At 61.0% G+C, this 22,852-nt stretch overlaps 2 protein-coding genes across 2 annotated transcripts in view; both read right to left on the reverse strand.

The window, feature by feature from the left end:
• LOC144986810 (uncharacterized) overlaps window positions 1–22,852 on the reverse strand; it is a 508,483-nt gene that overhangs the window by 172,714 nt on the left and 312,917 nt on the right. The window lies entirely within an intron of this gene.
• The window catches only part of LOC144987228 (uncharacterized), a 431,641-nt gene that overhangs the window by 137,269 nt on the left and 271,520 nt on the right, over window positions 1–22,852 (reverse strand). The gene's annotated exons all lie outside the window — the stretch shown is intronic.

Consider the following 22,852-nt stretch of genomic DNA (forward strand, 5'->3'; position numbering starts at 1 on the left):
GATGGCGTACAGGTGCTCCGTGGACGCCCCGTGGATCTCGTATCCTTCGCAAGGCGACCAGATAGCGACCAGCTTGCAGCTGAGAAGTTGCGATAGCTGTAGGAACGCTTTCGAGCACCGTAGATCCACGGCGCTGCATTTCCTGGCGACATCATCTGTGGTCTGGAGCACCCCGCAAAGGGTCTTCGGAGCGCTTTTGCTCTCACCCAAGTGTATGAGCCTCACGTCTTGATGGGTGTAATGCCGCACAATGTTTGGCAGCGATACGGAGGCCGAGCTCTCCCCGAGTCGCACGCAGTGGACACGTAGGTGCTCCGATCTTTCTGACTTGGCCTCCGTTTTCAAAAAATCAGGGCGCTTGGAAGAAGCGCAGTTTGATCGGAACGCGTCTCCGCCTGACGAGGCGGCCCTGTGTACTTTCGTCGGCGTGGACGCACCGGTTTTCGAGCCTTCGTCCACCTCCGTCAATTCGCTTGTGGGGCTGGCCTGCCGGGAGCCCAGGTTCAGCTTTCGCTTGGCCACCCTTCTCCAGGTGTCGCTGCAGGACGCTTCTGTGTGCTCCATCGGAGTTTGCTCCGTACACAGAGATGACACGGTTGTCCTTATGTAATTTTCATAGTCCTGGAACAGCGAGCCTCCGGGGGATCCCATCGCTTCATCTTCGCTGCGGTCGAGTCCTTTTAGCCTTCTGACGCAGTCGTGCCGGAGCAGCCGTGACACTCTCTTCGCAGAGCACAGCGCGGCACACCGGATTCTTTCGATCAGCTCCGTCTCCACTGCGCTTTTCTCCACGCCTATCAGTTGGCACACAACGGCCACGATACCTTTCAGAATCTCTGTTTCGTACGTGAGCTTTTCCGTGAGGCACTTTTGTCCGGCTATCGTCTCATCGGCCCGTTTCAGACGTGTCAGGAGGGCCTTGGTCTGGCTCTGACTTTCGTCTGTCGCGGTTGCGTTCTCGGCGGCCAGCTCTCGACTCCGCTTCAGTTCGGCCTCCAGCTCGTTGACGCGTTTCGACCGGGACTCGTTTTCGGCCTCCGCTTGCTTCTCTCGGTCCTGCAGCTGGGCGATGAGCTTTGATGCGCGCTCCTCCTCCACCTTGCTTCGATCTAAGTGTTCTGCGGCCAGCTCTCGGCTCTGCTTCAGATGGGCCTCCAGCTCAATTACGCGCTTTGACAGGGACTTCTTCTCGGCTTCGTTTCGCTTCATTTCGGCCTCCGATTTCTTCGAGAGCATCAAGGCTGTCTCCTTTTCGGCTTTCATTTCCTTCACTTCGTTCTGCAGCTTCTCCAGGACTCGCCCCTTCTCGCTTAAGTCCTTCTTCGATGAGGCTATGACATTTTCAGCGAAACTTAACTCTTGCCGCAGCTCAGCCAAGTCCAAGTTTGCTTTTCTAACTTTGGCTTCCATCTCCATGTGCTCTTTTGCGAGGTCTATTTTCATCTGCTGATGGGCTGATTTGTCCGTGGTGTACTTCAGGCTAACCTGCCCCAGTTGATCGCTCAGCTCAGCCAAGCGGGACTCGTATGTTTTCTGGTCGCGAGCCTCTCTTGACGTGACTTGGAGACGCTCCGCTAAACTCTGGACTTTGTCATGCAGGACCCAGCCAACACTTACCACACTTTTCCAACAGGCGCGAACGTGTGAGGGACTGAGGCGGCCCTGTGGCTCAGCTTGAGGCCAGTGAAATGTACCACAGCCCGGGGACGCGGACTCAAGTGATTCCAGGGCACGCATCAGGGCCCGCTGCCCACGTTCGTCCTCCGCTTCATTTCCCCCGGCGAGTATCTCGGACACGACTCCCAGGGTTTCGTCCGCGAGTGCCAGTCCCCCAGGTTCCCTCACGAATGTCCGGTCGCGGAACATATCCTGCACTGCTCCCGTCAACCTGTGAAGAGTTCGGATGTCAGCTCGAATCCCAGCATCGCCTCCTGGCCCTCGGCGTAGGCCAGATTCTTGTGGAACCATTTGGCCAGGGCGTCGAATTGCCTATGGAACGCATGGGCTTCGTCAAGGGCTTCCTCCAAATAGCTGTTCCTCGTCGACGGGCGGTCTGCTGAGACGGCGGGATCGGTCCTCGATGTCGAGCAGGTCGCAGTAGAGCCCGAACGGACAAGTCCCGATATGATACCCAAGAACTCCGCAAGACAGTCCTTTCCAATAGTCTGACGAGAGAGAAGCCCCCCCGAGCTGCGCTCGCAGCTCGTCGGCCCTCCCGTTCGAGTAGTAGCTGCTCCACAACCTGAGGTAGGAGGGATCTTCTCCAACTGAGCGTCCGAGCACCTTCTCCCTGAGTTCGAGTCGAGCCCGTTTCTGCCAGATCCACCAGCCAGCGTCCGGCTCCTCCTCGGCCTCCGCGCGACGGTGAAGTTCTTTGGCTTCGCTTCTCGGCTCATCCCCCCTGCTGCCTTCCAGCCCGCCGCCGTGCCTCCCGCCTTCCCTCAGCTCTTCCGCACTGACTCCGAATGTCCTACGGTGATTCAGGCAGAGCCTCCCGCCTTGCGCCGGCACCGTTGCGCACAGGGTCGTGCAGATTTTTCCCAAGAGCAGGCCGTCGATCTGAGACACAGCCAGAGTCCTTAGGGCCGCTGGCTCGCAGGCCGAGGGGCAGACGCCGTTCGCGAAACCGCACCGTTGGCAGATTCGCCCCCAGGAAATCCCAGCGCTCCGCAGCTCTCGCGAGAGCAGGTCCAGTTCGCGAGACCAACGCGAAAGCGCTCCGCAGCACAGTGCGGTCAACACCACGGCCCAGTACGGCGCGCGGACCTGGCGGTCCGCTGAAATGACGTCTGGGCCTTCGGGCTCGACCACCTCGATCCCCGAGCGAGTGAGATGCGCTAGCAGCCACACGCCGGAGCTCGGTGGTGAAGGAGGCCTCAGGGGACTGTTGACCACCCAGCGGGACAGGGCTCCGGGGTCTGCGTCACCCTCTCGTCGCCACAGCACACTGGTGCCCCAGACGGCTTGCGTGGGGTCGGGGAGCCAGCTCGAGTCTGACGCTCTGCCGTCAGTACGAAGCGCAGCGCGGGCCACGGTCAGCCGACTTTGTTCGTGCAAGATTTTAAACGCGAGCGGGGCTCCCAGCGTGGCCAGCGTCGCGACCGTGACCTCTCGCGCAACTCTCTCCCTTTCAGACAGGTCCCCGTCGCGAGACGCCGCGACCGTGTAGTAGGAGAAGCGGTTCAAGCTGGTATATATCGAGGACACTAGCTTCTCAGCCTTATCCGTTCCATGTCCGCAGGCCAGACTCGCTCCAGGTTCTGCTGTGTCGTAGTGCTCGGAGTGGCGCAGCTCAACCCAGGCCAGGGGTGCGCTGGCCAAAACGGAGATCCTTTTCACCGGGTAGCCCTTGGCATGTCCCTTCGCGGCTCTGAAATGCCTGTCCGTCACCAGACCATAACTCTCACTCCCCTGCGAGTACACCACCCTCAGGACCATGCAGCGCGCGCCTCGCAGAGCGCCGGGCCCGACTGGGATGAAGACGGGACCTCCTAGTTTCGGGCCGGTGAGCGTCACGCTCGAGGGCAACCTTTTCTCTATTTCGTAAAGCTGCACCCACGTGTACTCCAGAAGGACCGGAGCATCGGACCCCTCCAGCTCCACAACCAGTTGAGGCTCGGAAGGCCCCGTCGCGCACATGCCGTCTAAACCCGGATCAACTTGAGAGCTTAAGTTCAATTTAAACACCACACCAACCTTTTTTTTGTTCATTTATTTGTCTCATACCGTCAAAAACATGTGCCAAAGGAAAAAAAAAAAGTTACACAAGCAGCACACACGAACATAATGGCACCGCCACACCGTTATAGCAGGGTGGCCTCCCGATGTCCTTCTCCCCCCCCCCCCCCCCCCCCCCTGAAATCCTCCCTCGTATGCGGAGTGCCGAGCTCACGTTCCTCTCCTCTGCGGAGTGCCGAGCTCACGTTCCTCTCCTCGGACTCGGCTGTCTCGCACGACCCCCGAAATTCGGGCTGTTCTTTGTGTGGGAGCCATTCTTCTGTAGATCAGTGGTCTACGACGCCGAGTTCTTTGGCTTCTCCGCACCATTATTGCATCGCCTAGGATCTCCGATCTTCTCCTAAGCGGTCTGTGGCGTGCCGCGGATCGAGGAACACTCTGAGCCCTCCTGCCGCGGACTCCTCTTCTGCGTTCCCCTTCGTCGGTCGTATCGCCCGGAGAGGGGTCCTCTTCCATGACCGCTAAACTCTTGCGAGGGTCCACTATTTCCTCGATCACGCTTTCGTTCCTTCCTCTCCGAGATGGGGCGAGGCAGGGTCGCGATCATTCTGTCGTGATACCTCATGACGTACGGCTCGTAGTAGCCACGAACCCCGAACTCCACAAACCGCTGTCCCCATCCGCCTTCGGGCGCTGAAACGGCTCGCTCTATCCGGAGGGTTCGGAGAGGAGGTTGCGAAGACATCTCAGATGCCGATTCGTTTCCATGAACAGAACACGCAGCGTGTGTAGAGCGTGTCTAGGTCCACTAGTGAATGGTCTATTTGCAAGCGGGGCAGACGGTGTACGGTTTCGGGTCCGGGAAGGTCAGCGTACTAAGTGGCACGTATTTTACCTAAAAAGGGGCCTAACGCGACGTGGTGACCTCACTCTGTGCGAGGAAACCTGCCACTTTGAATGGCTGAGTTTATGAGAGCCCCTGGAGCATACTCGAAACGCACTGAACTATACTGAAGTGAACTACACACAGACTGTAATGTTGTGTCTTTTATTTGACTCGAACCATCAAAAGCGTGTTCCAAAACCAACCAAAAATTACACAAGCAGCACACAGAAACACAATGACACCAACGCGGCGTCGTGATATCGCAGGGCGTCAGCCTGACGTCTTTCTCCCCCTGAGATCGGGAGTCCCGAGCCCAGGCTCTCATGCCTCACACCCTCCCGGGCGGTCCTCGTCCCAACGCTCCCCTCCGATTTCCGCGTAGAAGCTGAGAGTGGTGTTGCTCGCCACGCCGTCCAAGTACTGCGAATCGTGCAGAGGATCGACAAGAGCAACGGGCGCTCCTGCCGAGGACGCCTCCTCCGGGATCTTGCCTTCGTTCGGAGCTGGGTCCTCTTCGACGACCGCCAAGCTCTTGTGAGCTCGGACTATCTCCTCGATCACGCGCTCCCTCCTTCCCAGCACATACACGGTGTCCAGGTACGCGGACAGGTTGTCGTACTTGCCCGTCTTCAGAGCGGGCCCTCCGCGAGGTCTTCGAGAAGAGGCGAAGTGGGCCTCGCTCCCGTAGTGTCTGTCCATTATGTCCCGAAACGTCGGGTCGGGCAGCTCGCAGACGCTTCGAAACACTGACGCCTCGGTCCCCGGTTCCCGGTCCATCTGGAGGGTCAAGGAGGGAGGGGCAGGAGGACACGACGGGATCTCAGATGCCGATTCGGTTTGATGCGCAAAACACGCAGCGCGTGTGGAGCGTTTCCAAATCCACTAGTACTTCGGAGAAAATGGTCTGTTTGCAAGCGGGGCACACGGTGTACATCTGCTTCAGGTCGGTGAAGGTGCACGTGTTCACGGTCGACGTGCTGAGCGGCACGTTCGCCACCGGGGCCGCGCAGCAGGACGAGACGAATTTCATTTGTTCGAAATCGAACGCCACGTCGATGTTCCTGGGGTTGCCTTTCACTTCGGACGATCGGAACGTCTGGTTCTTCAGACACCTGACGCACCTCAGGTCTCCCTCCGCGGCCCGAGCCCGGTCCCGGCCCGGAAGCCCCACGGGTGCCAGCAGTATCTGTTTGTGGTTGTAGTCTATCCAGTTTATGTGACAGCTCAACACGGCGTACAGCAGCATCCGTCGTTCGGGGCTCTGGCTTCGCAGCTGCCCGAACTGCTCCCTGCTGACCATGTCCGCTGCTTCCCTGAGCTGCGGGATGCACGCCGCGGCCATCTCGAGCGGCCGGTCCGTCGTGTAAGCGGCGGCCAGCCTGTAATAGCAGCTCAAGGGCCACTCCGAATTTAGCGCGAGCATCGAGTGGCCCGAGGCCTTCACGCACTGAAATGCTCTGACGAGTTTGCAGTGGTACGACCGTCTCCTGGGGGCAAAGCAGAAGCGAGACCACTTCACGGGGTCTCCGCTCGACCCGTCGCCTTCCGGGCGGCTGCTCAATGGAGCAGAGGTCGTCCGGAGGGTGGCGAAAGGAGACACTGAGCGCAGTACACGTGTCACCCGTCTCCCGCATTCGTTCGCTCCGAGAGCCGCTCGGCTCCGCCGCGACTTGGCCTGGGGGCCCGCTCCGCCGTCGAGAGGCGCTCCTGATTTCTCCCGAGAGGGAGGTCGGACGACGGAGCTGCCCTCTGCCCGCTGGTCCGAGATGAGCCTAAAAGCCTCCAGTCTGAGGGCCAGGGCCTTGTGCGAAGAGTGCGACTCGTCAAAAAACAGATCTTCTGCTTGGAACCTGTAGAAGTCAGCAAGCAGGGCCACCCTGAGCATTGCCTCGCGCCCCCTCAGCTTGGACAGCTTGTCGCGGTCGGGCACAGTCCCCTCTCCAAACAGACCGTCTGAGCCGACCAGCACGGGGCGCAGAGTCGAATCCCAAAGGTTAGAGCACAGCGAGTAGGCTTCGCCGTAATCCTCGACCGGAGCTTTGGCCTTGCTCGTCAGCAGCCTGACCAGCTGAGCTCGAACGCTCGAACTGTCCCGAGAACCCTGTCTAATTTTGTTATGGCACACGGCGTGGTTGTGGAGGCACTCAAGGTAAGCCTGGACGAGGGCTGCTTTTGCGTGGCAACCGGACCGCACGACTCCGCCGTCGCTTACCCGTGCCCCGTGGAAGCTTTCGCGCCCGTGCTCCTCGGATCGCCCGTCACGCTGCATGTCTACTGCCCGGCCCTGTTCCCCGACAGGGTGTTGAGAGTGCACGCCGAACACCTGGGTCACTTCACCGGGATGAGGAACGTGCCTCGCGTGGACCCCCAGCAGGAACGAGCGCTCTTCTCAGGTCTGTGTGGACTGTTCGGCACAGAGCGAGTCCTCGGCCTTTACCGGGAGGCCCTGAACGTCGGAGACGGCGGCGAGGGAGCCCCGAGCCAGGACGGCGGAGCAATCGAAAAGCCGCCGATGAGCGACGGGGAGCTCTGCCCCTCCGTGTTCGTCAAGTTTCGCAGAGAAAACACGCGGGAGGCCAGGCGGATCGCATCTCTGGCTAGCCAACTGACGGGGTTGTTCGACGTGGAGGATCTCAGAGAGAAAGCGATCCCCCACGTCAAGGGAGAGGAGCCGGCTCACATGTTGTTTCTGTTTCTCGTCCAGCTTACGGCCGTGTTCCTCAGCTCCTGCCTGGACGAAGCTAGCCTCGCCACGCTCATGAGCGTGGCTCTCTCCCCGTTCCTGGAGGGCAACTTCTGCGACCCCCTGTGCGCCGCCACCCTGCTGAAGCCCATGTTCATCCCGTGGTTCGAAGCGTTCCCCAGGAAGGCGGACGGCCCGGAGGCGAAAGCAGACCCCGAAGCCAAGCTGAAGTACTACAGGCTGTACAAGGGCTACGAGATCACGAACGATGGCGCGGACGTCTCTTCCGTGCTGGAGGACGACCTCACGTGGACCAGCGCCAGCTTGCAGCTGCGCACTCTGGGCTACAAGATCGAGGAGAGCCTTAGCAAAACGCTCTGGTTCGTGGCCCCCCAGTTCGGAGACAGGCTGCGCATGACTCGCGACTCTTGCATCGGGAAAATGGCCGTGTCCCCGGGCGAGCACGTCAACCTCATCCGCTCCTGCCTGCTCTGCGACAACGTGATGGCCTACGTGCAGTGCGCGCTCTTCGGCACGATCCGCAACATGCTGCCCTGCCACGCCAACAGCGAGTTCTGTGAGACCGTGATGGTGGCCCTGAACGGCTCCATGAGGAGGTTTGCGGCCGAGGCGCGTCACCAGAGCAGAGAGCTGTTCTCTCGCCTGGAAGGGTGGAGCGGCCCCTGCGCCGGCAACTGCCTGTACACGTCCGGCGTCAGTTTCGCTGGTCAGTCCGAGGGCAGGAGCCTGTTCTTCGGCAAGATCTTCACCGGCCCCGAGGACAGGAAGCCTCCGGGGAAGTACAAGACGGCATTTGGAGACTTTTCCAGCGTCACTCTGGGCCTTTCGCTCAAGACGGGCTTGCTGGAGGCGCTCAGGGTCGCGCTGGAACGGGACGAGGCGCCCAAGGCGGGCTGCGGATTGAGGCGCGAAGCCGGCGGCCGCATGCAAAAGATGCTCTCCACGGCCCAGGAACCCGTGTGCGCGGAGAGGGTGGTGACCGAAGTCGCTTTCTTCGCTCGCTATCACCACAGGTTCAACTCCGGAGAGTTCACCGAGGTGGGTTGCGTGAAAGCCATGAGCGAGCCCGGCTTCAACGAGCAGATACACAAGGACGTGCTGGACGACAAGAGCGAGTACCGCCTGTCCCTCGCCCACGGCGCACTGCCGATGTGCGCGCTCACGCTTTCCATGACCATGAGACAGACCGTCATGATGACTTTGGGGTTCTTCTGCGTGGAGCTCGCGCACGGAGCTTACGCCGGGGCCAAACTCAACTACAGTACGCTGTGCTCCCGCTTGGTCTCCCTCTCCACCGTGGCCAAATTCAGGCACGGGAAAGACAGCGACAACACGAACGTCTTCCAGGCGTTGTACGGCAACTGCCTGAAGCTGACGTGCGCCATGTTCAGCAAACCGAATCCGCACGCACCGATAAACTATCACGATCTAGATCTAGTCGAGTGGCTGCACCCCGACAACCCCCGCCTCCCCTGCTACCTGCGCAAATCGCTGGCCATGATAGGGGGCACCAAGGCTCGAGTTAGAGACATAATGCGGCAGCACGGACTCTGCTACAACAGAGTTATGTTCAGCGATGGCCAGCGCCGGTTGCTGTTCTCCCACGCTTTCGCCAACGCGGACTGCCTGATCCACGCACCGGTTACGATCTGCTCCAGCCTCAGGCTGTTTTCGAACACCCAGAAGTCGTTCGGGTCTCTCAAAGCCTGCAGGTGGGGCTGCTACTACCGAGTGACGATCATGAGCAACGGCTGCGTGAACACGGCCCTGTATACGAACCGCGGATACGGGGGCTTTGACAGCATCGCCTCTCAAGGCAGCGCCACCGGGGACGAGGTGTTGGAGAGGATCAAGCAAGAGGTGTCTCGCGTGTTGCCCAGGATCGACGTGGGCCGTATCAGGATGATGGCCCCGGAGATGAAGGAGACAGAGTTTGCAGCCCTGGTGTCCGCGGTGAAAGACAGCAACATCGAGGTCACCGGGCAAATGGACGGCGACGCTGAGCTTGAGCCGTGGCAGGAGGATGGCGCGGGGGAAGAAAATGCGAAACGCCCCTTGGACCACTCTGACGCCGACGACGCCAAGAGAGGTCGCTGGGATGCCTGTGAGACTGGTCGGGTTTCCGAGGACGAAGAATTTTTCTTTTTGTAGTGAGTCGATGGTGGGGTGTGTGGGCTGTGATAGATGGAAAGGAAGAAAAAAAAAAACTTTGCACTTGGAATGTGGTTGAAAGCAAACATGTGCGAATAAAAATGTTGTGAGAGAACAAACACAGAGTCGTCTGGTCATTTTCTTGTCTCCATCCTTCACAAACGTACGAAATGAAACACGTTTGGCCGCGACGGCTCTACCTCGGCCGCGACACCGAGCTCAAGTGACGACAAGAGGCCCAATGCTGAGGAGAGGACCGACGGCGAGAGGTGTCGCTCGGGCTGCCTCAGAGTACAGAGACTTTTTTTTTTTTCATTTAGAGAGTGACACAGAGTGTGTACAAACCGACGGCGAGCGGCCGGGGAGGAGAGAGCAGGAGAAAAGGCTGGGGCGTCAAGAAAGCATGCCGCAGACCGCTCCGTCGTCCGTTTAGATGATTTGTGTGCGGTTGGAAAGTGATTGAAAACAAGCCTACGAAAAGAATAAAGTGACATGACAAACACAGCCGTTTTCATTGTTTTATTGTTTCGCTGCCTCGAGTCTTCACGAATGTAAGAAATGAAGTATGTTCAGGTGTAACAGCTCAACCGTGAGCATCAGCTGCCGGTAGGCGCAGCCCAGAGCGTGCAGATCCCGTCGCACGCAGAAAGCGAATCGGGACTCCATGCTCCCGATGGTGTTTCCCAAGCGGCCCTCCTGCGTCGTCCCGACAGGCCTTGTTTTGCGCCGGGCCTCCAGTCTGCGCAGGGATTCCTCGGCCCTGCTGTAATCGAGCTCCCCGCAGCGGGTCAGCTGCAGCTCTCCGGGCTGCACGCGCGCGCTCACCAGAGGGCTGAGGGCCCCGCAGACCGACACGAGCATTTCCGAGTTTGCCGTCCGCTCGCGGGCCACGGGACACGCGAGGTTGGTGAACTTGCACCTAGGCGTTTCTTCCCTGCCGTGGTGTCGATCGCGCGGGTCGCGGGGCTCTTCGAAGGAGCACAGCCCGTACATGTTCATGAACTGGTACGAGGTCGAGGCCGTGCTTTGCCTTTCCACGTGCTCGCGCACCATGTCTTTTATGTCAGAGAGGGCTTTGGCCCTCAGTTCGCCGTACAGCCTCCTGTATTCCACGTCGATAGGACTCTCTCCTCGGTCGTCGTCCTCCTCCCTGATTCTCTTGGGCACAGGAGGCTCATCGTTCGGCTCGCCTTCGCCCTCCCAGTCCGGGAGCGAGCCGTAGCATGCTTTGACGGCGCTCGCCACGAAAAAAAGTTCGGGGATGTCCGCGGGACGCGAACCTCCCGTTTGCGTGGACATAACCGACTGCGCCCACTTGATCCGATACCTGGTCGACGAACTCGGAAGCGCCTCGCTCGCCGACCTGCCTTTAGTAGAGTGCCTGGTCAAGCATCTGGAGCTGGTCTCCGGCCCTGACGTCTGGTCTCCTAGGGCACGCGCCTACGTCGGCTACAACCCTCAGGTCCACGGCTCTTTCGGGCGGTTGAGGCCCGGACCGGCCGGCCGCGTGCGGTTCCTGGGGAAGCTGCTGCCCGTTTACTGCAGGCTGTGCTTCCTCTGCGACTGTCACGGCAGGGCTCTGGATGCCGCGAGGACGCTGCGGTCTAGACTGACGGCGGCCGCCGAGTCCGGGGGATCGGCGGCGCCCCCGAGCCTCGCGTACGAGACCAGGGCCCTGGAGTACCTGACGGAAAACCTCTCCTCCGCTCCACCTCCCGAGTGGGACTGCGTGCGCCGTTCCCCTGACGTTTCGGCCGAAGTGAAAATCGCGAGCGAGCTGCTCTGGTCCCACTTGGTGCTGGTTTACGCCGGCAACCGCAGGCTGCTGCTCTTCAACGCGGAGCTGTTTTTCTCAAGGCCGCTACAGTCGACGGCCCTCTGCTCCAGCGAGCTCAGGGAGGCGCTGTTTTTGCACGGCAAGCATGGACCCTTCTCCCAGCGCAAAGGCCGCCGTCAGGCGCGAGGAGCGAGTATCGGCTCTGCGTGGCAGGGGCGAGACTGCCCCGTTCTTCCACCAGACCCGCGTGCACAGCGAGGGCCTAGATCCGACAGGGGGGGAGGAATGTTGCGAGAGACCCGAGTGTCTCGACTGTGCTGGCTCGCGGTTTTGTGGCTCCTGGACCAGCACCGATGCCACAGCGAACTTGGTTGGCTCAGTAGGCCCGTACCGTGTCGTCCCTAGCCCCGACGTGCTCGGGCGAGGCGGGGAGCCAGAGCCCCGGCGCCCTTCTCCGCAGGAGACAAACGACACCCTCAGGGCCGCCGGCAGCTGCGTGGTGGACCTGAACGGCTCCGTGCTCCTCCACGTGCTTCACGTGAACACGGTGGGCAACCGCAAGTTCAGCGCCGTGGTGTACTCGGAAAGCCTCAGGCGCTACGCCCTTCAGCAGTCCAACACGACGAAAACCAAGCTCGTGAGCAGGCTCCGCTTCGTCTCGGACAAGAAGAAGCTCAGCTCCCGACACGGCTACAAGAACACCCGCATCGAGTTCTCGTCCAACCCCAGCCGCAGCGCGAACTACACGTCCAACGCGAAGCACGCGCTGCAGCCCTACTTCAGGGGGCTGTTCGAGACCGTGTCCATGGCCCAGGGCACCTGCGTGGTCTCCGCTAAGCCCTTCGAGGTGAACAACGAAAACCTCACGAGCTACATGTACGGCGTGGCGAACCCCGCGAGCGTGGTGATTCGCATGAAAGACACCAAAAAGGACTTTCACACTCCCTTCTTCTTCTCCTCGGTAAACGTGACGGGCGAGGAGAACAGGCACCAACTTTTCTCCTCCATGTCCATCAATTCGCAGAGGGTGAAGAGCACGGCCGAAGAACTCCCCCGGGCCCTGGCATCCGTGGCCTCGCTCGTGGAGCTCCACGGCCACTTCAACAGACTTTGCTGCGAGCTGGCGCACGAGCGAGGTGGCACTCTCACGACCAGGGAAAAGGTCTGCCTGGTGTACCTCACGGAGATGTACTTTTTGCGAGTCAGGGACCGGAACCACCCCACGCGCTGGCCCGGCTACAGGGAGGCGCTGAGGGGCTCATTCGCCGGCCGCTACGGGAGCCGGCTGACGGCGTTTCAGGACAGAGTCCTCTCCAACTACTACCAGAAAAACCCAGAGTTCGTCCACCTGGTCCCGTGGCTCCTGGACAACCCGAGCGTGCGGCACCGGGAGATGCTCTTGGCCCACGAAGCCTACCTGAGAGAGGAGGGAAAAGAGGCCGCTCGAGCAGAGCTGATAGCGGCCGTGGTCTGCCACTGCGAAAACGACCTGACCCGCCGCCCCCCGGAGGGCTTCCCTGACCTGCGGGACGTCGACTTCTCGCGACTCGGCTACAGTGAACTCACGCTGAGGCACGCGCTGGACAGGTCCACCAAGGCCAGCGACGACGCTCGCCCAGGCGGTCGGGCTAAATGACCGGCGCGGTCCCCACGATAGCGAGCCCCCCTACCATGACGACCGAAGTGAGCGGCGGCACCGAACTCGGGAGCCTCCCTCGAGCTTCCATCCTCAGGGTCTGGGAGATAGTGAACCGGCACTACGAATCCACCTTGAGCTCGCTCGAACGAGAGGACACCTCTCGTAGAGCCGCGGCTCGGGTGAGCTCGCTGGCGAAGGAGCTGCGTGACCTGACCGCAGCCTGCACGGAGAGGCTCGAACGCGTGGAAGCTCGCGTCAAGGAACTCAAGGCCCTCGAGTTCGGCGGAGTTCGCAACGAGCAGCCCGACGGAGCGCGGGCCGGCGAGGCTCTCGGCGGAGAGTGGCACTTTGTCTACACGCGCCGAGGAGATGTGTTCGGATACATGAGGCTGATCCCCGAAACGCTCTCGCGGCTCCCCTCGGACGCGGACGACACGAGCCTCTGCGGCGGGCAGAGGGCCTAGTTCACGCTGCCGACACAGGTGGCGGAGGAGGCCCGTCGCGTCCCCACGGGCCGGTCCGGGAGCGCCCGAGGACGAGCGGAGTGCCCCCGCTGCGGCGAGTCTCTGGATCTCTCGGAGTTCTGGAGGCACGCGGTGTATGAGATCGCAGAGAGGGGAGCCAGGGTTCCTGCGCGCCGCCCCCCCGTTCGTTCAGACGGTCCGCGACCGAGGTGGACCTTGGAAGAGGGCGAAGGTTGGGACGAGCCCATTTACAGGCCCAGAGACCTGACGAGCACGTGCGAAATCGGCGAGTGCTTCTCCCAGCTGAACTTGAAACACTTTCTCTCGGACGATGACTTCTCCGGGGCCCTGGACCGCGCTTTCGAACTCTTGGCTCTGAGGTTGAGATCTTAACGGAGACCACAAAGACGACACGGCTGTTGGCAAAAAAAAAAGGTTGAAAGATTAAGAGAAGAATCGAAAGGAAGAAAAAAAAAAGAAAAAGAAACGGTTGTGTGCACGCAGAAAGTTGTTGACAGCGAACACATCTGAATAAAAATGAAAGTTGTGAGATAACAAACACAGTGCTGTTTCATTGTTTTATTGCGTCAAGGTTTCATAAGCATACACAATGAAGTATGTTCAGGTGTTACAGTTCCACTGTGACCGTGAGGGCTTTGGGTTGCTCAAGGCCGGTTGATGTTCACGAAGCGGGTGCTCAACGGTCAATCGTGCCTGGTAGCGAACAGGAGGGCTTCGACTGTCAAAGCAGAGCCACCGGGGACAAAGGGTCGGAGAGGGGAAGCTTGGACGAAACATTTTGTATTTTCGAAAAAGGAAGACTTTTTCTGTCGGGAAATCTCAGAGTGGGGCAATGAGCTGTAAAAGAACAACAACAAATAGTGGTTGAAAGCAGACGTGTGCAAACGAAAAGCAACGAGAGAAGAAAACTGAAAGTTGTTTAATTGCCTCAATGTCTCAAGCCTTCAAAATAAAGTACGTTCAGGTGTGACAAAGACTTTTTTTTGTCCTTTTATTTGTTCGGAGATTTCCGAGGTACTTTTCGCGAAGAAAGTGGTCAAAGGCAAACGCTTGCGAATAAAATTGTACGAGAGCTGTTTCATTTGTTTTCTATCGTCTCGAATTTCTGCGAAATGATATTCCGGCACAACAGTTTGACCGTGACCGTCGTCTGCCAGTAGGTGCAGCCCAGAGCGTGCAGATCCCGGCGCACGCAGAGAGCGAATCGAGATTCCGGACTCCCGAGGACGCTCCGATTTTGACCCGCTTATTTACAAGCCCAGAGACCTGTTGATTACCCGCGAAATCGACGAGAGCCGCTTCCACCGGCCACCATGTTCTCATACTCCTACAAGCCGAGCGCAGCCTTCGCCTCGGCTCCGCTCGGAGCCCGTCCCTCCGCCGCAACGCCCACAGTCAGCGGTGTGGCGAGACAGGCCGAGAAAGATCTCCGCTCGGAGAACGAGGGGGTCGACGGCGCGGCGGTCGGGCCTTCTCGGGCGGCTCCTGGGATCTACGAGACCCTTGCGAGCGATGAAGTGGTCACGCTCGACTGCCTGACTGGGGTGGTGCGATCTGAGCGGGGCTGCACGTTCGTGCAGTACATCCCGACGGAGGAGCACAAGCTGCGCGCCGGGCGGAAGAGCGCCCCAGTGGAACAGATCAACAGGTTCCTCAGGTCGTTAGGGGACAGCGGCGTGCCAGCTGAAACCTCCTTGATTGCGCTCTGCCCGTTGGAGCCGGGCCGCCGGAAGACCCTGTGGATAAGGGTAGCGCTGGAGGAAGTGCAAGAACTCAGCCTGGAAGCCCTGTGGATGCTCAAGGGCGAAGCGCGGCTTCACGCGGAGAGGACCAGCCTCGTCGTGTGGCTGGAGTCGAGCGCGCTGGGTTCCAGCTCGCTGAGCCCGACGGCCGAACGAACCCTGTGCCCCGCATCCGAAAGGGACGCGGAACGTCTCGCCGCTCTCGCCGAAGAGGGCCTCCTGAGCCCCTGTGAGAGAGGAGAGCGGCGCGAAGAGGGCTCGAGTCGAGAGGCCGCCCGCGTCTCGACACAACGAGACGAGTCGGGGCCCGGACGGTCCGGTCTGAAGCGCGTGAGGGTCAGAACGGGACTGGTTGGCGACTGCCCAACACACAGCCTACCCGAGAATTCGAGAGACGGCCAGCCGTGCAGGAGATCGAAAAGACAAATACGACGGCGGGCGCAGTCCTCCGGGGTAGGTTTCATCAGAAAAAGAATCAAAGCTACAAAGACAGCCGAGAAGAGGGTCGAAGCGGAGTCGACGTTTGCTCGATTCGGACGGGAGAACTCCACGATCTCTCCTGAAGAGACTTCATCGCTTCCTCCTCCTCCTCCGCCTCAGCCTCCTGTTCGTCCTCACGATCCTGTTCCCCGTCACGGCACCGTCAAGGCCCCCACGCGCAAAGTGCAGGATCGGGCCGAAAGAGAGCTCGGGGCTTTGTCCCTCTCGTCTCGGCGAGTAGAAAGGCAGCCCCGGGCGCTTGGCGGAGAGTCTCCACCGTGTTCGGTTCCCAGTTTCGGACAGGCCAGAGAGACCAGTCTGTCGCCTTCCGGGGAGAGAGTCCGTGTCTCGTCGTCTCATCAACGCCCGGTGCCCACGGCGGTTTCGGCCGAAGCTTCTCGGGGCTGCGGGCTGATGTAGAGCGCGGACGGGTCGTGCGGAGCACCCGGGACCCGCTCTTCCGTCGTGACCTCTTCGCAGCTTTTCACGTCAGAGGGCCTGAGGCCGAGTTTGTTCGCCAACAGCAGGCCGTAGGCAGGCGGGTGCAGGGAATCCTTTGTGAGCATGATATCGCTCACGGAGAGGGACCCGTCTGGCTTTCTCCCCGACAGGCTGTCGGCGAACGTGGCACCGGACGTGTTGAGGAGAGCGACCAGGGCGCTGTGGAAGATGTGCACGGGGGATCCGGACTCCAGTTCTCTCACGCCGTCCCTGTGGTTGTACTGTATGGTGTTGTGTCTCCTGTTGAAGTGGCTGAATCCCGACAAGGCGCTACGCCAAAAATTTGTCCAAATGCTCAGAGTTTCCTCCAGGTGAGCAACGCTGACAGAGGACGGGTAGCTGCACACCAGCCTCACGTCCGAGCCGAGCTCGGTCACGGGATCCCGGTCTCCTTCGGCCCCGTCCTCCCGCTCGGCGAGTCGACGTTCCAGACGCCTGGACACGTTCTCCGCCATCCTCAGCAGCCCGGGATCCTCGCACTCGGACCTGAGCTTTTCCAGAGCCGCGCGAGGACGAGAGGTGACCTCGGTCAGAAATCCGCGCACCAGCAGGACCTCTTTGCCTTCGGATATCATGGAGGCCATCATCTTGCTGAGGCTGTGGGACACGCTGGCGGACTTGTGCTTGGACACCGAGGCGCACGCGCCCGACTGCAGCAAGGAGTCGGGCAGCTCGGCGTCGTTCAGCAGTCCCAGCATGTCCGTCTGTTGGTTGCAGGCGAGGGCTCGCGACAGGTTGTCCAGCAAAGGTCTGTCGGTCGCGTTGCCTACCACCGAGATGCCAGCGTCCCGCTGCTCGGCCCTCGAGGAGAGCATCACGTCTGCCACGCGCGCCAGCGACGACCGATCGGCCCCCGCGCTGGTGTACACGTGCCTCGCCGCGGCCTCGTTCAGACCCCTGGTTATCCTGCCGAAAAGCGTCCTCCAGTTCTTGACGGTGTCGTGAGCCCTCTCTGCCAAGGAGGAAAAGGAAGGACCCGAAGCCGACCAGCTGCTGTCCCACACCGACGCTCGTCTGTAGAGGACCCCGTCCACCGCCGCAGTGACGAGAGCGGTGCGCTTGTCGTAGAAGGCCAAGCACGAGGAGGCTCTGCACTCGGGCACCACCGGGCACCGTCCGTGTTCGAAGGTCTTCATCACACCCCATAGAGTCACCACAGACATCTTCAGCTCTGTCTCCTTCACGGGGTTCCGAACGAAAGCCTCGCGCTCTCCCCTCACCCAGTCCGCGACTATCTTACACACCACGGCCGCCGGCGCGCAGGGCACAGACGCCATCATCAGCAACTTGGCTGTCTCCGCCAGACTGTCCAAGGGAACTTCGAGCACGCGAGGAAGCGCCTCGTCGTGAGCCTCTTTCTCTTGGATCGCTTCGGCCGCGGCCCCGGGAGGGCTGAGGCCGTCCGGCGACACCACAAACAGGCGTCCGGCACTACGGGGCGGGGCCGCTTCGGCATCTTTCCTGCAGCGCTTGCTGGGGCGCGCGTCCGGCCCGCCGGAGCCCGAAACCATGTTGATCACGGCAGCTTTGCCAGACAGGCCGAGGCCGAGGGATCTGATTTTCTTCCACGGCAGGAAAAGGCAAGGCACGAAGCCCGCCAGCACGGTCCAGCGGATCATGTTTCTCAGGGTGCTTTTGATGTGCCTGCAGCAGGGGCGGTTGGCCACGTAGTGCCCGACGAGATAGCGGACCAGGCACGCGGCGCTCTCGCTGTTGCTGCCCAGCACGTTGCACAGCAGCAACTCCACCGACAGGGCCGGGCTGAAAGTGTTCACGATCTCCTCTATCACCACGGCCAGCTGCGGATCCTCGCTCACAAAAGCCCAAGATGCGACGTCCCTGTGTAGCGGCAACAGGTCGTAGCACTGCTCGTAGCAGTCCCAGCGCGCCTCTCCGCGGGGGCGATTACGGTTGCGTGCACGATGAGCGCAACGGCCGTTCCTGAAGTCCTCTAGAACCCTCGCGTCCCCTCTGTCCGCCAAGGCGCACTCGGCCAAGGCCGCCTCCCGGACGTCGAGCGGTTCTTCGTCCGCCTTCATCGTCACAATTCTGTTCGACTCGACTTTCGGACGGTAACCGGGAGGGGTTAATGAGAATCCGCTCCTCAGCTCCTCACCCGTACTCAGCTGCTCCCGCCGCGTCTTCGACCCCTCTCGTCGGCCATGTTCTGCGTACTGTTCAAGGCGCTCTGCTGCCTTTGCGGCAACGGGCGGACGGCGCGCGGCCCTAGCGGGTACCGTTATGAGGTCCTCGGAGACAGCGGCGACGAGTACGGCGTCGAGGAAGGCGACGAGGCGGACGAAGCCGAACCTCGCCTCAGGGACTTCGCGCTGACGCGCAAGAGAGCTATCGGCCTGACCAGGTTGAAACTGAAAGCTATCAACTCCGCCTCGGACGTGTCCGTGGCGGAGAGGCTCTTGGAACGCCACGGTCAAAATGACCCAAGCTTACTAACTTACGAGGGCAGGTGCCGCGAGGAAATGCTGGCGGCTTTGAGCAAGCTCCCACCTTACGCGCACGGGACCCAGATCGACAGACCTTACAGGATAACGCCAGCCTCGCGCATCGGAAGCGAACGCAACGGAGCGATCGTGTGAGCGCAAGGGTCCCTTTCGCCGAAGAGGGGGGGGGGGTGAAAAGAAAGAGAAAAGGAAAAAAGAAAAAGAAAGAAAAAAGAAATAAATCACCATGAGCGTGGTCAAGACTGACCCCAGCGTTTACTCGCTGAGATCTCTGGAGGCTGCCAAACGACTGGTCAAAGCGCCTGGGTTTCTGGCCGACTCGACCGGGGCGTTCTCCGAGCTCGTGGCGGAGAACGTGATCAGGGCGTCCGCGGCCAACACCTCGGTGTCGGCCGACGCGGTCGTGATGATACTGCAGGCCCACATGGGAGTGTCTCTCTTCAAGCAGCAGAAGGACACGAGCCGTTTGCTGGCGGGCTTCGTGTACAAGATGTTGATCCCGGACAAGTCCGTGCCCACGGGCACGCGGTTCACGAGGCGTTACAAGATCACGGATCAGCGAGAGGCCCAGCGAGGTACCTACGACACGGTGGGAAACGGGGTTCGGACCAGGGAGTACAGCCAGGTCTTTCAGCACACGTCCAAAGTGGTGACCATGCAGTTTGGATTTCTGCTCGGCATCACGGTGCCTTCCGTGGCGGAGGAGCTGATACGCAGGGAGCTGGAGCAGGCCAGGACTTCGTGGGAACTCACCAAGACCATAGAGGTCCTGGAGTACTGCGCGGCTCAGCCCACGCTCACGGACAGGATCTGCCAGAAACTCGCATCCCTCCCCAGAGCGGAGAAGCTGGACTCTGTGCTGACGATGGCCGAGCTCATGTGCGGCACCGTGAACGCGCATCCGGATTCTTTTGTGTGCGTGGTGGAGAACGCTCGCAGGGTCCTCTGCAGCGACAGGCCAGAGGTCCTCGTCATGGGAGACACCCTCTTCAGGGTGGTGTCCCAAGACTCCAGCGCCGTCAGGACGCGCATCGCTTGCGAAAACGTGAAGCTCGCGCCCGAGTTCTGCGTCTACACCGCCGCCGACGAGAAGTCGCGGGGCGACGGGCTCCACGAGTTCACCATGGAGTTGGTCAACAAACGCGAGCTGGGCGACAGGGACCTGGCTTTCGCGGACGACTCCAGCTTCAGGGACCAGGTCACGGAGATGCCGGTGAACCACATTCTGATCGGCGGCGGGCGTTCGGTCGGCATTCCCATCGCGTTGGTGGACGGCGTGCAGATGGAACACGGATGCGGGAGGGAGACGTCCACGGAGCACAAAGCTTTCAGCAACACCCAGGGTTTCAAGTGGGAGTACTTCACGGTGGGCTGCACGGCTCCGGCGCTCGGCCAGATATCGCCGTCCAAAGTGCTCTCTGCCACTGACTCCGAAGAGGTCGGCTACAAGCAGCTGGCCCAGCGATCGCCCTCGGTCTCGTACCTGCACCAGTACGACGGCGCCGTGGTCTGCGTGACGCTGAGGGAGCTGCACCGCCTCGGCAGTCCTCGAGCTCTCTTCGGCAGGGAGCGCAGGGACAAGCTGCAGGGGGACTTGAACGCCTTCATGAGGAACGGACCCAGAGGGATCGCCGTGGGACGCATGGCGCAGTTGGCGCACAGCGATGACTGGTACCAGAAGATCAAGAACCCCGCGTCGCTGCTGGAGTTCGACGTTCGAAACATGGTTGTGCCCGAAGCCCCGGACGACGCCTCTCACGGATCGGCCGCCGTCGAGCCCGTGCGCTGGGTCGTCAGGCCCAGGGTGGCCCTGTTCAACACCTCCGCCATGAACAGCCTCTCCAACGAGATCGCGCAGATCGGAAGCGAGCTCCTCGCCCGCTTCGGAGACAGCGAGCACGCCAAGACCGTGACCCTCAACCTCACCTTTCTCAGCAAAGCCCTGGATTACCGCGGTGGTGCGCAGCGCATGCTGGAGATGAGAGGCAAGATTCTCGCGAACCAGCCCATCCGTGACTTAGAAGTGGATGGGTGGACGAGGGGCCGCCTGTTCTGGTCCTGGATGGCGGACCCCATATGCGCCGTGTACATGCGAAAGGCGCTCGGGGCCAAGGAGATCGGCGCCAATGCGCCTGATTTCACCGTGGAGGAACGGGAGGTCCTGGTGCAGCTCGAGGGGTTGATGACCGGAGTGCTGGCACTGTTTAGAAACGTGGTGGGGGACAGGTCGAACTCTGTCGTGGCCTCCATGCCCTGCTGCTTCAGCCACCGGCGCTACGCGGCCATAGATGGGTCCCAGGCCACGGTCAACGAACGCGGATATCCCGTCTGGTTCACCTTGGACGACATGGACTACTGCAACCTGATGTATTGGATCATCCTACCGAGCCTGGGGGCGAGGGTGTATCGCCGGCAACCCGTCGTCGAAAACGAAGCCCACGCGGTGCGCGACCCGCTGAGGTACAGGGACGGGGAGCCGAACCTCTCTCTCGAGCTGGGCATCGACGGCAACCTAGGATTGACCGTCGCCCGTCTGACCGGGGAATGCGTCTTCTCCAGGGTGGCGCCCGAGGCCTTCGCCGAAGACGCCAGCGAGCAGTTCGAGCCCACGGCCTCTCGCCACGTCTCCTGCACGGACCTGGGATTCCACAGGAACTCTGTGGTCACGTACATGTGGTCGATAAGACTCAGGAAGATCTCCGGCATCGGAAACGACCTGGCCAAAGCGCTCCTCGGCATGCACTACAGCACCCTGCTCACTCACGACGTGGTCAGGGATCACTACGACACCGTCTACTACTCCGGCTTGTCCTACCTGATGTTCAGGGGAGTGAGGTTCACGGGCTGCGGAGTGTCCCTGATGCAGCAAAAGTCGGCTCTGTACGCGCTGGGCACGCAGGTGCTGTGCAACCCGACGGCGAACAACACTCACCAGGTGTGCACCGTGAACCAGTACTGCGAGTCGGTGGTGATACCGGACACCCTGGAGTCGCCCGGGCTTTACATCCCCAACCTGTACATGAAAGACGTGCGAGGGGGAGACGTGCACCTGGAGGGGCGCGGAGGGCCGTACGACATGGTGATCGCGGACGCCTTCAACGGCTTCTGCCCGGAGTCCGACAGCGCTTGCGGCTACCGCAGGCCGTACATCTTCACCACCGGCCGGTCCCAGAGCCTGCAGGGACTCACGGGCGAGGTGCCCTTGGATCCGCTCATGCGCTCGGAGGCCTACACCTGCATGCCCACTCTGCTCAGGCCCTTCAGCTCGGCGCTCAGGTCGCGAGGCAGACGCAGAGGCGACGGCGGAGAGGACAGCAACCACAGCGTCTTCTGCGACGCCCTGCACGCGGCGGAGTTCGAAAAGAGCGTGCTGGATCACGTGGGGGACCTCTTCAAGGACACCACGGAGAGAGCGAATGGGAACAAGCGGGCCACGGACATCATGCAGCCCTCGCTCGGGGTGGCTTTCTGCGGTACTTACAGCATCGGGAAGACCTCGGACAGGAAGCTCATGAGCGCCTGCGCCGCGACGGGCGGCGAGCCCCTCGTCGACAGGCTCGCGCCCAGAATCAGCGGCACGGGCCTGTTCGCTTGCAACCCCATGCAGACCACCGCTCGGTTGATAGCTCCCATATTCAGCAGGATATTCGAGAGCCCCAACCATGGTCGCAGGCTGTTCTTGTGAGGGAGGAAACGGAACGTAAAACGGGCGAAGCGCGCGGGAGAAAGGAGAGAGAAGAGAAAGCAGGGAGGAAGGATGCCTCGGGTCAGGGGGCCCGGCTTAGCGCGCAAGGTGGCCCGCGGACTCTGGGCCTTTGCTGAATTGGTGCTTTTGTGCGGGGTCAATTTCTTCGTGACCCTGTACATGCACCCAGTAGACCGCGAGCGCGCCATCGCCTTGATTAGGAAGAGGGAGGAGGCCGAAGTGGACGCCGCCATCAACACAGTGGCCAGGTCCATCACGGGCCTGGACGCGAACATAGAAATGATCAAGGGGATCATCGGCTCCGAGTCATGTGACAGGGCCGTGACCGCCGAGTACGTGAACGAGCTGCGCTCGGCCGAGACTCAGAGGGACCAGCTCCGCTACATGCTCATGGCGCTCAGGGGCCGGATCGATGCTGTCAGGCTGGTGGGCGCGGTGGACACTCTGTCAGACAGCGTGGGGCTTCAACTCAACGCTTCGGCCAAGATAAACAGGACGGTGCTCGCCTTGAACGTCCACAGGGACCTCGACAACATGAGGGAACCGGTGTCTAAAATGACGGTGGAAGATGCCAGCGGGGCTTACGAAGACGGCCATCTTACTCAGAGGCACCCTCACTGGCTCGTGTGACCGCCCTTAAA

Source organism: Oryzias latipes, chromosome 2 (genome assembly GCF_053564925.1).
Source record: "Oryzias latipes strain Hd-rR chromosome 2, Olatipes_Hd-rR_3.1".
NCBI classification, from domain to species: domain Eukaryota; kingdom Metazoa; phylum Chordata; class Actinopteri; order Beloniformes; family Adrianichthyidae; genus Oryzias; species Oryzias latipes.